The 18,302-nt window shown below is 43.2% G+C and overlaps 1 long non-coding RNA gene across 1 annotated transcript in view; it reads left to right on the top strand.

The window, feature by feature from the left end:
• LOC126149241 (uncharacterized) overlaps positions 1–5,063 on the top strand; it is a 349,826-nt gene extending 344,763 nt beyond the window's left edge. Inside the window, exon 2 of the long non-coding RNA XR_007530752.1 lies at positions 4,997–5,063. This is a non-coding gene — a long non-coding RNA (uncharacterized LOC126149241). The remainder of the gene's footprint in view (positions 1–4,996) is intronic.
• The last annotated feature ends 13,239 nt before the right edge of the window (positions 5,064–18,302 follow it).

Consider the following 18,302-nt stretch of genomic DNA (forward strand, 5'->3'; position numbering starts at 1 on the left):
ATGAAAGGGAAGCTGTGGTTGGCAAGGTAGTGAGACAGGATTGTAGCCTCTCCCCGTTGTTATTCCATCTGTATATTGACAAAACTCTACCATCTGGTGAGCACGATGTATGAGACAGACGAAATACCCTCAGACTTCAAGAAGAATATAATAATTCCAATCCCAAAGAAAGCAGGTGTTGACAGATGTGAAAATTACCGAACTATCAGTTTAATAAGTCACAGCTGCAAAATACTAACGCGAATTCTTTATAGACGAATGGAAAAACTGGTAGAAGCCGACCTCGGGGAAGATCAGTTTGGATTCCGTAGAAATGTTGGAACACGTGAGTCAATACCGACCTTACGACTTATCTTAGAGGAAAGATTAAGAAAAGGCAAACCTACGTTTCTAGCATTTGTAGACTTAGAGAAAGCTCTTGACAATGTTAACTGGAATACTCTCTTTCAAATTCTAAAGGTGGCAGGGGTAAAATACAGGGAGCGAAAGGCTATTTACAGTTTGTACAGAAACCAGATGGCAGTTATAAGAGTCGAGGGAAATGAAAGGGAAGCTGTGGTTGGCAAGGTAGTGAGACAGGGTTGTAGCCTCTCCCCGATGTTATTCCATCTGTATATTGAGCAAGCAGTAAAGGAAACAAAAGAAAAATTCGGTGTAGGTATTAAAATCCATGGAGAAGAAATAAAAACTTTGAGGTTCGCCGATGACATTGTAATTCTGTCAGACACAGCAAAGGACTTGGAAGAGCAGTTGTACGGAATGGGCAGTGTCATGAAAGGAGGGTATAAGATGAACATCAACAAAAGCAAAACGAGGATAATGGAATCCAGTCGAATTAAGTCGGGTGATGTTGCGGGAATTAGATTAGGAAATGAGACACTTAAAGTAGTAAAGGTGTTTTGCTATTTGGGGAGCAAAATAACTGATGATGGTCGAAGTAGAGAGGATATAAAATGTAGACTGGCAATGGCAAGGAAAGCGTTTCTGAAGAAGAGAAATTCTTTAACATCGAGTATAGATTTAAGTATCAGGAAGTCGTTTCTGAACGTATTTGTATGGAGTGTAGCCATGTATGGAAGTGAAACGTGGAAAATAAATAGTTTAGACAAAAAGAGAGTAGAAGCTTTCGAAATGTGGCGCTACAGAAGAATGCTGAAGATTAAATGGGTAGATCACATAACCAATGAGGAGGTATTGAATAGAGTTGGGGAGAAGAGGAGTTTGTGGCACAACTTGACTAGAAGAAGGGATCGGTTGGTAGGACATGTTCTGAGGCGTCAAGGGATCACCAATTTAGTACTGGACGGCAGCGTGGAGGGTAAAAATCGTAGAGGGAGATCTAGAAACGAATACACTAAGCAGATTCAGAAGGATGTAGGCTGCAGTACGTACTGGGAGATGCAGCAGCTTGCACAGGATAGAGTAGCATGGAGAGCTGCATCAAACCAGTCTCACGACTGAAGACCACAACAACAACAACAACTCCTATAGAAAGTAGTACTGGTCAAATGTAAAACACAAGTTACTGTAATAACACAGGGTGATTCTTACTAACGTTTAAAAATCCTCGAAGCGACCTATAAGACGCTGAGACAAGTAATTTAATACAAGACACAAATGTCGGGAATTACCCCAAAAGTGGATGAGAAATGTTGAACATGTGACGTCACCAGATGACATACCATGCCGCACGAGCAGCGGTTCGGCTTCGGCGTGAAGGGATGATTGAGCGATGCGGTACTTCCATTCAAGAAAACTGTGCAAATTTCGAACGCTTTTTGTAAATGTGATCAGTTGTAAAAGTAGTTATTGTACTTTTACATCCACATAGATTTACATCGATACAGATACTCCGCAAGCCACAGTACAGCGCGTGGCGGAGGGTTGTCTGTGCCGCTTCTAGTCATTTCTTCTCCTGTTTCACTCAGAAGTAGAGCGAGGGGAAAACAACTGTCTATACGTCTCCGTATGAGCCCTAATTTCTCGTATCTTATCTTCGTGGCCCTTACGAGCTATGTATGTTGGCGGCAGTAGAATCGTTCGGCATTCAATCTGAAATGCACGTTCTTTAAATTTTCTCGAGAGTATATGAAGGTAGTATCTGTATCCGACAGAACAAATACCATTGATGACCGTGCAGCTTCTCTAGAATGAAATGATAATTAAATCGACCTGTTGAAAACATGTCCCCAATGATGTATATAATCGCCTGTTTGCAGCTAGATGTCGATTTATTTATTGAGCCGTGGTAAAATTTGCTGTTTTGAAGAGCGCGCCGCAGCGCGTAGTGTGAAGCAGCCGCCCTCCGTTTCTGGCGGTGGCGCCGCTGTGGCAATCGCAGCTTTAGTGTCTCCCTCTGGTGGGAAAGGGGAAAGGTTGCTGTTCACGTGCATTTGGTTGGTTGGTTGTTTGGGGAAGGAGACCAGACAGCGTGGTCATCAGTCTCATCGGATTAGGGAAGGATGGGGAAGGAAGTCGGCCGTGCCCTTTCAGAGGAATCATCCCGGCATTTGCCTGGAATGATTTAGGGAAATCACGGAAAACCTAAATCAGGATGGCCGGACGCGGGATTGAACCGTCGTCCACCCGAATGCGAGTCCAGTGTCGAAACACTGCGCCACCTCGCTCGGTCCACGTGCATTTAAGGGGCGCTATGAGCTCGCCAGTCGGTCAGTCTGGGTCAGTCTCTCGTCCCGAGCTTGCTAGTCTATCTCTCGTCCGAATTTGTGGCGCAGTAGGAGAACTCAGCGAGTGGTCGCCCGGTCGGGGCTTAGTTCCTGCACCTGAGTCTGCACCTTAGGCCGCCAGTCTTGGATCGATCGGTTGGTCGGTCGCGCACTGGGACACAAGATGACTTGTCCGCCTTGAGCGTCTGCGCATGTGAGGTCGACACTAGAGCAACAGGAGTCAACCCACGACATCAGTCTGGCCGGTGCGAGCTGCGACGCCATGACACGGGAGATCGGCGCGCCTTCCTGCGTCCGTTGAAGCGGCTGGCAGCGGACGGTTCGGGAGAGCGTTTTGGGGGTACTGCGCCAGGTCTCCGTCAGAAATCGCAGTTTATTAGAAGTTAAGTGATTGGCGATATGTTTTTTTCATTTACTTGTTAAATTCTACTTGTGTTCTTGGTGAGGTCACCAGCCGCTTTGTTTTCGGATCGTCCCACCATTCTTCTTCGTTTGCCCACCCGCGAGCAGGTGCTTATTTATGATTTGGGTGGTCCGTTTTTCCCTTGTGGAGTAGGGGCAGATTAGAGCAACCTGCGGTTCGGATTGTTCGGTAATCTCCCTATCAATCTGCCGTACTTTAGTAGCTGCCTCTGTCATGTTTGTCGGATTCGGTGTGTAAACGAATTTATTGCTTGAAGTGTAACGGCCTAATTCCTGAAACATGTTTTCATCTTGCCTATCATCTTGCGAGGCGGTATGTGTGTACTGTAGAGCATGTTTGCCCAACCTTGTATAATTTTATGTAAGATGGGATTTCATGGGCTTTTACTTAAATGGTCATTTTAGTATATAAAGTTGCCACACTTCCACCGTAAGACTTTTCTTAGAAGTTAAAATCAAGTTGCACCCTCGGTGGCAAGTTAATCTTTTAATTTTAGTGTTTTGTACCATTTCCATCCCTCCTTCGGGGTGCATAGTTTGTGTGCTTGTGTGATTGGTTAAAACTTTTACTTTAAGGTAATCTGATGTGTTGCAGATTTGCACCTGTGTAGTCTTTCAGAGGTTGTTGTGAGCGGTCGTGACTACGGCCGTGTCAAAAGGGAGGGGCAAGGTTCTCAGCCCGAATGCTCATACAGTCAAAATTTTTTTTCCTTCTGCCTCTGAATAAATTGTAACTTGTTATTTAGAGGGTGCTTTTTTGTTTACAATTTTAAATCTGTTTCTAAAAAAATGCTTTAAGGAATAAAATTCCCATTCGTTAAAAGCAATTTGATTTTGATTTCATCAGTTACTCCCTGGCAAATACTTCCACGCTCACATACTGTGATTAAATGTGTTAATATTCTTGATGGATCGCTAGTAAATAAAATAAATTTTTAAGAATATTCTATGAAATTAAATCCACGGTTCAATTATCATTTTATTCTAGATACGCTGCACGGTCATCAATGGTATCTGTTCTTTCGGGAACAGATACTACCTTCATATATAGTTAAGTATGGCTACCCGGCCATTGACCTTCTTGGGCGAACGCACACGCCATGCCCCAACTCGTACGGGACTTGGTAGATTAATCTGCCACGAGTAATGAGTGTGATGGGAAAACATGTATTAGGCGCTCTGCGAATGTAGTAGTGTGGACATGCTGGGAATGTGGGTCTCACGGGGAGCGAGCAAGGGATAAGTTCCTGCAGGCGCACTATCCTCTGTGCCCTCGGTGGCTCAGATGGATGCCGGCACGGTAGCTCAGCGTTAGCTGTCCTCTGTAGTAAAAAAAAAGAAATTGAGTCAACGGTTCAACACTGAACTTGAACGGGTGTCATGGAACATCCGCATCCAACAAAATCGAACAAAGTAACAAAAAAAAAAAAAGGATGGATAGAGGGTCTGCCATATAAGGAGGAGATCCCGGGTTCGAGTCCCGGTCGGGGCACATATTTTCAGCATGTCCCCAATGATGTATATCAAAGCCTTTTTGCAGCTAGGGTGTAGATTTAATTATCATTTCATTTCACAAGAGTGTTCCTCGAAAGTAACTTCGCCTTCCCTTCAGGGATTCCTATCTGGTGTTCTTGGAGGATCTCCTTGCTGTAATCAAGTTAAGGGGCTTCGGAAAGGCTCAAAATCATGAAAAGTTCAATTTTTACTTTTTTGCGTTTTCTGAATCTGCAGACTATTGCCTTTTAATAGATATATAATTTATTCAATTCCGAAGACTACAACTATTTTTAATTTTTTTTTGAAATGTGTTCTACATGGGCGTGACCCACTGTGGCGCTGTTAAACTGCTGTCAAATGGTGTTATTATTAACTTCCGTGTTCATCAGGTACATTTTAGTGATGTGAGATAAAGTATGTGTTGTGGCTAACCTAATTTCAGAGACTTAGCAGCACCTGAACTGTTGAAAAAGTGTATTCACGGAAAAACTCAAAACCCCAATGAAAGTGTAAATAGTGTTATATGGTCGAGAATCCCCAAGACTGTATTTGTTGGAATAGAAACACTTCACTTTGGTGTGTATGATGCTGTTGCGACTTTCAATGATGGCAACATTGTAAGGTGCAAGGTATTTAGAAATATGGGAATGAAGATAGGTTCTAACATGGTACGAGCGATGCTTGCTTTTGACAAGGAACGCCTTCGGGCTGCAGACAGGGCTGTAAAGAGTCTAGAAATACAAGCAAGAGTAAACAGGAGGAGGAACAAGAGGAAGCTGGAGGAGGAGTTTGCAGAGGATGAAGATAATCCATCGTATGGACCTGGAATGCACTAAAAAGTTAATCCAATCTTTGTCGCTCGATTCCCAAAACTTTTATTTTCTCATACTAATTACATGTTTTCTAAGGATCTTCCAAACATATTTGTTTCAAACTTTCAGTAAATGTTACACAGTACCTTCTGCATAATTTAACACAGACTTTTTCCAAAAAACTGTATATTTTTGAATATATAAATAAAAATTTGCAAAAAAATGTTGTGAATTTTCATTACAATTGAAAAAAAATCATCTTTAATAACTGAACTAAAATTTTGTAAAATCCCTGTGTTAAGTTGTAGCCCATATTCCAATAAATAATCTGTAAAACGTTCAACTTCCTACCTCAAATACTTTGTGAGGAAAGATGTAATTTATAAGCGTTATTTTGACATTGCAAGTATAGGGCGTACCGGAGCCCCTTGAAACTGTTCTTGTTTTGTTTTGTTTCTTTCCTTTTTCCTTCGTTCTTTGTGTACAGACATTATTTAGTAAAGAAAATGTGGGTGATTTCTTAGCCAACGGCCGCAGTGGTAACACCGGTTCCCGTCAGATCACCGAAGGTAAGCGCTATAGGGCTGGGCTAGGACTTGGATGGGTGACCGTCAGGTCTGCCGAGCGCTGTTGGCAAGCGGGCTGCACTCAGCCCTTTTGAGGCAAACTGAGGAGCTGCTTGACTGAGAATTAGCGGCTCCGGTCTCGGAAACTGACATACGGCCGGGAGAGCGGTGTGCTGACCACATACCCCTCCTTATCCGCATCCAGTGGGCTGAAGATGATACGGCGGCCGGTCGGTGCCTTTGTGCCTTCATGGCTTGCTCTGGAGGAGTTTAGGGTGATTTCTTAATAGTGACGCATTCAGAAGCGTGCACTCATTTACAGGGCTATTACAAATGATTGAAGCGATTTCATAAATTCACTGTAGCTCCATTCATTGACATATGGTCACGACACACTACAGATACGTAGAAAAACTCATAAAATTTTGTTCGGCTGAAGCCGCACTTCTGCCGTCAGAGCGCTCGAGAGCGCAGTGGGACAAAATGGCGACAGGAGCCGAGAAAGCGTATGTCGTGCTTGAAATGCACTCACGTCAGTCAGTCATAACAGTGCAAAGACACTTCAGGACGAAGTTCAACAAAGATCCACCAACTGCTAACTCCATTCGGCGATGGTATGCGCAGTTTAAAGCTTCTGGATGCCTCTGTAAGGGGAAATCAACGGGTCGGCCTGCAGTGAGCGAAGAAACGGTTGAACGCGTGCGGGCAAGTTTCACGCGTAGCCCGCGGAAAATTGGCTCATGCCATAACTGGAGACCGACAGCGCCGACTTCCTCTTTCAACAGGATGGTGCTCCACCGCACTTCAATCATGATGTTCGGTATTTCTTAAACAGGAGATTGGAAAACCGATGGATCGGTCGTGGTGGAGATCATGATCAGCAATTCATGTCATGGCCTCCACGCTCTCCCGACTTAACCCCATGCGATTTTTTTCTGTGGGGTTATGTGAAAGATTCAGTTTTTAAACCTCCTCTACCAAGAAACGTGCCAGAACTGTGAGCTCGCATCAACGATGCTTTCGAACTCATTGATGGGGACATGCTGCGCCGAGTGTGGGAGGAACTTGATTATAGGCTTGATGTCTGCCGAATCACTAAAGGGGCACATATCGAACATTTGTGAATGCCTAAAAAAACTTTTTGAGTTTTTGTATGTGTGGCAAAGCATTTTGAAAATATCTCAAATAATAAAGTTATTGTAGTGCTGTGAAATCGCTTCAATCATTTGTAATAACCCTGTACTTGTGACGCAATACCGTAGATATTTGTTGTGCTGTACTTTGCAATAAACCGGCGGAGATCGTCAGACCGGTAAATAAAATAATGAATCATACCTCAATGTAAACACATAATTGCAATGAAAAAACCTTGCCTGCCACAAACGAGACTCGAACCCCGAGTCCCACGCGCCAAAGTCGCGCAAGTATGCCGGGAGCCACACCGACGTCAATAGTTGACTTGGAATGATCAGGTGCGACAGACCTATTGGATCAAACGTCGCACGTTCGGTAACATCCGGTGACGTCACATGTCCAACAATTGTCATCCACTCTTGTGCTCCCACGTGTCTTACAGTGAATTACATTTTTCAGCATTATCTACGTCGTTTCTGAGGTTTTTTTACGTTAGTAAGAACCATCCTGCATATCGGTAAACTAAAACCTATTTGAGAAACGGACCGCACTACTTGTGACGAGTTATACGCAGTATTCGGTGGTGTATCCATCTTACTGTTATGGCTCACTGTGCTTGTCTGAATGGTTGTTACTTGCAGGGTTTTGTTGGTTGCGCTGACAGCAGCTGCAGCGGTGCAACGATCCGCTGCGTCAGTCACCTGCCCACGCAGTACGTTTGCACAATAGGATTAGTGATTCCGTGCAGTGTGAACGCATTAGGCTGTAACCGGAGTACTGGAGGCTAATTATTCCACGAGGGAAATGCTAGACACGATTTTCTGTTTTGTGTTAGCCGAGGCCACTGAAATGTACGCTGAGCGACATCCACAACGTCTCATTTATCAGCAGAGAATCTTCGGCAGGCTGTCCGCCCCGATAGCCGAGTGGATCACTTGTGGCGGTCATCTCATTACTGGAAATGGGTGCAGCAGAGGCTGGGCCTGATTACCCGCAGCAGCCCAGCCAGCCACTGAACTCACACCCTGCTCTGGCCGGACATGAAAAATTTCCCCCCTACCAAGAACAACACCGTGATGTGGCTGTTGGCGCAGTGTGTAACATATACCATCATCCACAATAGTGAAGATAATCTCGTTACTTTCGAAGCATGTATGAGAAGGGCAGGGTGGAAAATGAAACGTTACCCAAATGTTAGGACGATGTTTGGTAACACGTTAGACATAATTTTTGAAAAACAAGGCATAGGGTAATTCTGGACGCCGGTATGGGCACAAATCACGTGCACGACGATGTAGCGGACAAAACACACAACGAATAAGGTTCAAAAATGGCTCTGAGCACTATGGGACTTAACATCTGAGGTCATCAGTCCCTTAGAACTTAGAACTACTTAAACCTAACTAACCTAAGGACACCACACACATCCATGCCCGAGGCAGGATTCGAACCTTCGTCCGCAGCAGCCGCGTGGTTCCGGACTGAAGCGTCTAGAACCGCTCGGCCACAGCGGCCGGAAACGATAAACATGTTTCACACTGAAACGCCAGAAATGCTTATCCTCCTATTTCCATCTATTGTACTATAATTTTTTTCCTTATTTTGTTACCTGAAGATATGACATTTCTGTGTCTTTATATATTGTAATTGTTTTACTATTTGTTTATATATATATATATATATATATATATATATATATATATATATATATATATATATATGCATTTATGTCGATGTATAATTGGTTTGTTTTGTAAATATTATTTGCACTTTAACGCTGGGTCTTGCCTAGGGAAAACTATGCTATCGAACGATTACATCGATAGGTCTTGTGGAGAACCAAAGTGTTTAGGATCTTTGGTAGTGTTAACTCTGCCGCGTGGAGCACAGGCAGAGCAGAGTCTGGCTGGAGTAGGGCGGTGGAGCAGGTGTGTTGTGTGACGCTCCCGCGAGTTGCCGCGCTTTCAGGGTTTGGCAGCATGTAATTGCGCTCGACTTGCTATGATAGTTTCTGACACGGTGTCGCGGACGGGAAACATTAGCTCGCACACATCAAGAGCCCGTTTCGCCTGGTGACCGTGTCGGGAAGAAGGCGCGCCAACATCCAGTTTCTGCAACAGCTACGGCCAACAATGAGTGATTGTCGCCACCTCCTCGATCGACAGCTTCAAACCTTCAATCAATCAACAAGGAAGGCTGAAAGCACGTAAAGTTTTAGAACTGTATGGCAGACCTCAGCTTTTCAAACTATTCCACAGGCATCACTAAAATACAGCAACAATCTCAAATATGTAATTAACGCCAGTTAATTGTTAACGTAACGACCGCACATTTACTTTCTTTATTAACTTTAACCCTTTTCAAAATTAATTTCCACCAGTTTCATTTGCATTTTTCCTTTCATTTAGATGTAACTCTTTCCTCCCTCTTTACCGACAGATTAACTTCGGTGACGATTGCTTTTCCCAAATTTCCATTAGGTACACGCAGTTTAATTTTTACTGTCATTAAGGTCGATAAGTGAGGGGGAGGTTACAACACGTTAACAAAGACATCAGCAGAAAGAGGTTATAGAATGAATATCTTATGACACACTCTAGGACAAAAAAACGACTGACAACGAAAAATATTATCAGAATGTGTCGGAAATTGGTAGATGTGAGGTACAAAATGGTTCAAATGGTTCAAATGGCTCTGAGCACTATGGGACTCAACTGCTGAGGTCATTAGTCCCCTAGAACTTAGAACTAGTTAAACCTAACTAACCTAAGGTCATCACAAACATCCATGCCCGAAGCAGGATTCGAACCTGCGACCGTAGCGGTCTTGCGGTTCCAGACTGCAGCGCCTTTAAGCGCACGGCCACTTCGGCCGGCGATGTGACGTACATGTACAGGTAAACAAATGATTGCAATTTCAGAATAAATGGATGATTTATTCAAGTGAAAGAGCTTCACAAGTTAAGCAAGTCGGTAACATGTTGGTCAAACTCCGACCATTATGCATTCGTCTTGGCACTGGTTGACACAGTTGTTGGATGCCCTTCTGAGGGATATCGTGCCGTATTATATCCAATTGGCACCTTAGATCGACAAAATTCCGAAGAGGTTGGAGGGCCCTGCCGATAGTGGTCCAAATATTCTCATTTGGGGAGAGATCCGGTGACCTTGTTGGCCAAGGTAAGGTTTGGCAAGCACGAAGACAGCATTATATCGCTGAAATAAAAGCCCAGGATGGCTTACCATGAAGGGCAACAAAACGGGCGTATAATACCGTCGACATACAGCTGTGCCGCAAGGGTCCGCGGAAGGCTGTGAAAGGCGTCCTGCTGTGAAAGGATATGACACCCCAGACCATCACTCCTGGCTGTCGGATCTTGTGGAGAGACATTGTCAGGTTGGTATCCCACGGCTGTCCTGGGCCTCTCATCGACGCTCAGTTCGAAGCGGCACTCATCACTAAAGACAATTCTGTTCCAGCCAATGAGATTAGAGGCGGAAGACCTGCGTGGAGACTCCCTGGACGGCAGTGGGATACGATCTCTACAGTCGCCCGTCATACAGAGTGGTTTACTGCTGAAGGTACGGCCGGCCGTTGTGGCCGAACGGCTCTAGGCCCTTCAGTCTGGAACCGCGAGACCGCTACGGTCTCAGGTTCGAGTCCTGACTCGGGCATGGATGTGTGTGATGTCCTTAGGTTAGTTAGGTTTGAGTAGTTCTAAGTTCTGGGGGACTTATACCATATTTTTGCTGAAGGTACAAGAGCGTATGTGGCTAGGAGATTCATTTAAGGGCGTTAGAACGCCAAGCGGGCCGACTTGAGCAGGAGAGGCACCACAGGAGATTTTAATTTCCACTGTCTATACTTTTACAAATAAATTCATACAACTTTGTCAGCATGACCAGGAAGGATTCAGAATTCACATTCATAGCAGTGGAAGCTCAAAAACATTACAGAATAACATTTTTACGAGAAATTTCATCATTTTTGCACTTACTATTGCCTGCATTTCTTGCTATAGGTACACTTTTGTTCGTAAGTAGGAGATTTTTTCTTTAATCTTATGGGAGTTAACTGCTAAGGTCATCATTCCCTAAGCTTACACACTACTTTACCTAAATTATTCTAAGGACAAACACACACACCCATGCCCGAGGGAGGACTCGAACCTCCGGCGGGACCAGCCGCACAGTCCATGACTGCAGAGTTTTAGGAGAGATTCTTCGATGAATTTTACACAGCATACAAACCTACTTACAGATGTGCGAAACTCTAAAATTTTCCAAATCTATTAAAAACAGTGGTAAAAACTGGGATAATTAACTATAAAATTTTGAGTTTTTTCTAAACATGAAGTTTAAAGTGTAACTGCTGATTCATTGTTTCATGAAGTAAATAAATTCTAGAGTTTCAAACACCTTGAAGTAAGTTTTGTATGCTGTGCAAAATTCATCGAAGAATCTCTCTTACTTATGAAGAAAAGTGTACCTATAGCAACAAATGCAGCCAATAGTAAGTGAAAATATGAAGAAATTTCAGATGTAAACAAAATTTATTTTGTTGTTTTTGAACTTCCACTGCTATGAGTGTGAATCCTGAAACCTTCCTGGTCATGCTGACAAAGTTTTATGAATTTACTTGTAAAAGTATAGACAGTCGAAATTAAAATGTCCTGTGGTGCGTCTCCTGCTCCAAGTCGCTCGTTTGACGTCCTACCTCCCTTAATACAGTGTCTTTCCCTTCATGTATCTCGTGATAAAATCCTGAAGGTAAAAATGGAATCGATCTCACACGGTGGCTTAACACAGGTTATTCTTCCCACGTACCATTCGAGGAGCTCGAAAATGGTGCTGATTGTCGGGGGAGGTGAAAGATGTACAGAAAGTAATCTCTGCCATGCATGGTAACATGGTTTGCGGAGTACAGATGTAGTAGATGCAAATGATATTTGTGTGAGTAAACAGTTCTTTAGAACTACGGAAGTCCCTCGAGGGTTAGGACTCTTCGTACCTTACGATACGGCGATGTGATTCTCCACGGAAGACATCGTTTTGAACCAACCGAGGGCGCTCAGCTGCGATTATTTGTTTTTTCTCCGCGTCATAACCCACCTGTTGGTCAGGCAGGCTGTGCTCCCTGCGGCGTCACCCTCTGCCGGTCCGCTACACTCACCTGCAGGGCTCGGCGGTTCGCCTCGCGCCGGTAGCTGTGGTTTCCCAGCTTGCTCTTTTTCTGTCTGCGGCTAGCTTAGCAGACGCTTCTATTTGCGCTCCAGTTATCAGTATAGCCCACTGCGACGCGGGGCAGCCAGTCGCCACGGTACAGAGTGCCAAACTCAGACTGTCGTTTCAAAAAAAATTCAAAACTTGGAAATTAATATAGATACGCGGGGCATTCTGTAATGGAGATCCGTTTCAAGCAGAGAACTGTCATTGAGTTTCTTTTTGCGGAAAATCAGAGCATTGCGGATATTCATAGGCACTCGCACGGAGATATGACAGTGAACAAAACCACGGTGAGTCGTTGAGCAAGGTATCTGTCATCATCGCAACGTGGCCGCCCAAACCTGTCCGATCTTCCGCGTGTCGGCCGGTCGCACACAGCTGTGATTTCTGCGATGTTGGAACGTGTGGACACCCTCATTCTAGGTGATCTATGGATCACATTAAACACTTCGCTGCACAACTGGCTGTGTCTGTTGGTAGGGCTGACACACGCATCCACCGGTTGGGGTACTCAACGGGTTCCTCGCCGCCTAACAGACGACCATAAAGAGCAACGTAGGACAATGTGTTTGGAGTTCCTTGCTTGTTAGGAGGCTAATCGTGACAATTTTTTGTCATACACCGTCACTGGCGATGGAACATGGGTTCATTACTTCGAACCGGAAGCGAAACGGCAATTCATGGAGTGGCGCCACACCACCATATAACGGACCTGCACTTCCGGCTAGTTAAGATTTTTTAGAGGGCACTTGCACCTAAAATTCCATTTTGTTTGGGAAACGCATCTCTTCTGAAAAAGAGTAATGAAAATCTGTATACGTAAAGATATAGGTATAACCGAATCGTTATCGCGCGACTACTTTTGCACGACAACAGTTGAAAGAAATTTTGACCAAAATTAAAACTAAGAAATAGTGAAATTTGGAATAAATAAACTGAACGTATTATAATCTCCTATTGCCAATTAGTAACGAATGTACACCAGCAAAAAGTACTGTATGATTATTAATTGTTTCCAGACTGCAATTACGAACTAATCACTAAATTGTAATCACGCGAGAACAGAACCAAAAGCATTGATCGAGGGCAGTTGTAAAAACACAGTTAATACCATGACTTAAAATTAACCAGAAAAGCAGAAAAATTATTTGTACTGACTACATGCGCGTGAAAGTTAATTGTTTGCAAAACAGTCCGCTTAGTGCATAGCTTTGCGTTACTCACTGTAATGCCAGCTGTTACTGATTTTAGAAATGCAAATGTTAATTTTTTTCTGTTATAGTAAGTTATTTCCGGAGAGTTAGTAATGTTTCATTTACCGAAGAATAAATAATTTTCATTATACTGTTACGTAATTTGCAAATGTGAGCAAATTTGCGATCCACACGTGAAACATTAAACATATTATCCTGAAATTCTATTTTGTCAATATTTATTTAAATTACGTTTTTATTCTTTTACTGTTAGTCTTCATTCCTTAACTAGCTGTTCTATAAGCAACAAGTTCACGTCTGTTAAATAATAGTTATTTATAGTTCTCAGTTTTGTAAATTGCATTTCTTTATCTGAGTTACCGAAATTAAATAAGCTCACCACTTGTAGCATTTTGCTTTTCTTTCACTGGTAGTATTCCCTGAGTCAATAATGATAATAGGATAGGACCTTGTTTAGGTAAAATTCATTTACACTACGGCAGTAGTTGCTCTAACCATTCTGTTATTCAGTTAAGAGAAATTGCTACGCTGGCTAGCCTTGTACAATCTAAGATGAAACTGGTCGGAACTTATTTTGACGGGTTGCTGCTGGTGCGACGTACGGCATTATACGCCGACAGTGTATGGGAATAGGCTTTCGTTGTCGTCGCTCCACATAAGAAGTTTGGACCAACAGTACTCTTCTTGATTATTAATTCCTCTTGGTATTAATTGCCCTTGATGACAATGTGCTGTGCGCGTTTGTAACCATATAATAAGCCTGGCCATATATTAAAAATCTAGCAGTTTATTTCTCACATTCCCGCGCACCCCGTCTGCACTTGACCATTTACCGCTAGTAACTGGCGTTCTACGGATCGGAGCGTGGAATGTCAGATCCCTTAATCGGGCAGGTAGGTTAGAAAATTTAAAAAGGGAAATGGATAGGTTAAAGTTAGATATAGTGGGAATTAGCGAAGTTCGGTGGCAGGAGGAACAAGACTTTTGGTCAGGTGATTACAGGGTTATAAATACAAAATCAAATAGGGGTAATGCAGGAGTAGGTTTAATAATGAATAAAAAAAATAGGAGTGCGGGTTAGCTACTACAAACAGCATAGTGAACGCATTATTGTGGCCAAGATAGACACGAATCCCATGCCTACTACAGTAGTACAAGTTTATATGCCAACTACCTCTGCAGATGATGAAGAAATAGATGAAATGTATGACGAGATAAAAGAAACTATTCAGGTAGTGAAAGGAGACGAAAATTTAATAGTCATGGGTGACTGGAATTCGTCAGTAGTAAAAGGGAGAGAAGGAAACATAGTAGGTGAATATGGATTGGGGGGAAGAAATGAAAGAGGAAGCCGCCTTGTAGAATTTTGCACAGAGCATAACTTAATCATAGCCAACACTTGGTTCAAGAATCATAAAAGAAGGTTGTATACCTGGAAGAATCCTGGAGATACTAAAAGGTATCAGATAGATTATATAATGGTAAGACAGAGATTTAGGAACCAGGTTTTAAATTGTAAGACATTTCCTGGGGCAGATGTGGATTCTGACCACAATCTATTGGTTATGAACTGCAGATTGAAACTGAAGAAACTGCAAAAAGGTGGGAATTTAAGGAGATGGGTCCTGGATAAACTGAAAGAACCAGAGGTTGTAGAGAGTTTCAGGGAGAGCATAAGGGAACAATTGACAGGAATGGGGGAAAGAAATACAGTAGAAGAAGAATGGGTAGCTCTGAGGGATGAAGTAGTGAAGACAGCAGAGGATCAAGTAGGTAAAAAGACGAGGGCTAATAAAAATCCTTGGGTAACAGAAGAAATATTGAATTTAATTGATGAAAGGAGAAAATATAAAAATGCAGTAAATGAAGCAGGCAAAAAGGAATACAAACGTCTCAAAAATGATATCGACAGGAAGTGCAAAACGGCTAAGCAGGGATGGCTAGAGGACACATGTAAGGATGTAGAGGCTTGTCTCACTAGGGGTAAGATAGATACTGCCTACAGGAAAATTAAAGAGACCTTTGGAGAGAAGAGAACCACTTGTATGAATATCAAGAGCTCAGATGGCAACCCAATTCTAAGCAAAGAAGGAAAGGCAGAAAGGTGGAAGGAGTATATAGAGGGTTTATACAAGGGCGATGTACTTGAGGACAATATTATGGAAATGGAAGAGGATGTAGATGAAGACGAAATGGGAGATAAGATACTGCGTGAAGAGTTTGACAGAGCACTGAAAGACCTGAGTCGAAACAAGGCCCCGGGAGTAGACGACATTCTATTTGAACTACTGATGGCCTCGGGAGAGCCAGTCATGACAAAACTCTACCATCTGGTGAGCACGATGTATGAGACAGGCGAAATACCCTCAGACTTCAAGAAAAATATAATAATTCCAATCCCAAAGAAAGCAGGTGTTGACAGATGTGAAAATTACCGAACTATCAGTTTAATAAGTCACAGCTGCAAAATACTAACGCGAATTCTTTACAGACGAATGGAAAAACTGGTAGAAGCCGACCTCGGGGAAGATCAGTTTGGATTCCGTAGAAATGTTGGAACACGTGCGGCAATACTGACCTTACGACTTATCTTAGAAGAAAGATTAAGAAAAGGCAAACCTACGTTTCTAGCATTTGTAGACTTAGAGAAAGCTCTTGACACTGTTAACTGGAATACTCTCTTTCAAATTCTAAAGGTGGCAGGGGTAAAATACAGGGAGCGAAAGGCTATTTACAGTTTGTACAGAAACCAGATGGCAGTTATAAGAGTCGAGGGGCATGAAAGGGAAGCAGTGGTTGGGAAAGGAGTAAGACAGGGTTGTAGCCTCTCCCCGATGTTATTCAATCTGTATATTGAGCAAGCAGTGAAGGAAACAAAAGAAAAATTCGGAGTAGGTATTAAAATTCATGGAGGAGAAGTAAAAACTTTGAGGTTCGCCGATGACATTGTAATTTTGTCAGAGACAGCAAAGGACTTGGAAGAGCAGTTGAACGGAATGGACAGTGTCTTGAAACGAGGATATAAGATGAACATCAACAAAAGCAAAACGAGGATAATGGAATGTAGTCAAATTAAGTCGGGTGATACTGAGTGAATTAGATTAGGAAATGAGACACTTCAAGTAGTAAAGGAGTTTTGCTATTTGGGGAGTAAAATAACCGATGATGGTCGAAGTAGAGAGGATATAAAATGTAGACTGGCAATGGCAAGGAAAGCGTTTCTGAAGAAGAGGAATTTGTTAACATCGAGTATAGATTTAAGTGTCAGGAAGTCGTTTCTGAAAGTATTTGTATGGAGTGTAGCCATGTACGGAAGTGAAACATGGACGATAACTAGTTTGGACAAGAAGAGAATAGAAGCTTTCGAAATGTGGTGCTACAGAAGAATGCTGAAGATAAGGTGGGTAGATCACGTAACTAATGAGGAGGTATTGAATAGGATTGGGGAGAAGAGAAGTTTGTGGCACAACTTGACTAGAAGAAGGGATCGGTTGGTAGGACATGTTTTGAGGCTTCAAGGGATCACAAATTTAGCATTGGAGGGCAGTGTGGAGGGTAAAAATGGCAGAGGGAGACCAAGAGATGAATACACTAAGCAGATTCAGAAGGATGTAGGTTGCAGTAGATACTGGGAGATGAAGGAGCTTGCACAGGATAGAGTAGCATGGAGAGCTGCATCAAACCAGTCTCAGGACTGAAGACCACAACAACAACAACAACAACAACTCCTCTCCGCCCACTACTTCTGCCCGACTCGGCGCTTACGCACCCGGCGACAATACTCCTTACTTCCAACGTTTACTTTGGCTCTGTTCCATAGCAAACTTCCCACAACAGGCCAGCGTGTTTAGTATATCACAATTAAAATATTTTTTAATTAGTTCGTTTGAATTAAAGCTCTGACATTTAAATACACGACAAGATGAATAAAATAATAAAAGGTACATATGACAGAAATGAAATGAAATGAAATGTCGTGTGGCTAGGGCCTCCCGTCGGGTAGACCGGTCGCCTGGTGCAGGTCTTTTCTCTTGACGCGACTGCGACGAGTTGCGCGTCGATGGTCATGAGATGATGACGATGAGAACAGCACAACACCCGTTCAAATAACTTACGGGTTTGCTGCCGGGTGACGACGCCGACCACCGCCCATATTTCGACAGGAATAAAAAAAACAGAGGAACAGAATTAGTGCTACCTCACCTGTTGATTAATAGTCACTATCGATATTTCTGATGTTGGTTATCTTTGGTTGTGTGTTGACTCTCCGGTTACTTGTTCAATTCAAATGGCTCTGAGCAGTATGGGACTCAACTGCTGTGGTCATAAGTTCCCTAGAACTTAGAACTACTTAAACCTAACTAACCTAAGGACATCACACACATCCATGCCTGAGGCAGGATTCGAACCTGCGACCGTAGCGGTCGTGCGGTTCTAGACTGTAGCGCCTTTAACCGCTCGGCCACACCGGCCGGCCTTAGGTTGCTTGTTCTGTGAGTGGTATCTTCCTTGTTTCTCCTCTGTGAACCGAGGTAGTAAATTCCCTCGCACATTGCTTCCTCCTTGCAGTTGTGCCTTGAGAATGGCAGGGTGTGCTCCTGTAGAAATATCGGCGGTGGTCGACGACGTCACCCGGCAGCAGACCCGTAAGTTATTTGAACATTCAGTTCGCCGGGAAAAGTTAGGGTCAACACAACACCCAGTCCTCGAGCAGAGAAAATCTCCTACCCAGCTGGGAATCGAG

This window comes from Schistocerca cancellata, chromosome 2, assembly GCF_023864275.1.
Source record: "Schistocerca cancellata isolate TAMUIC-IGC-003103 chromosome 2, iqSchCanc2.1, whole genome shotgun sequence".
Classification (NCBI taxonomy): Eukaryota; Metazoa; Arthropoda; class Insecta; order Orthoptera; family Acrididae; genus Schistocerca; species Schistocerca cancellata.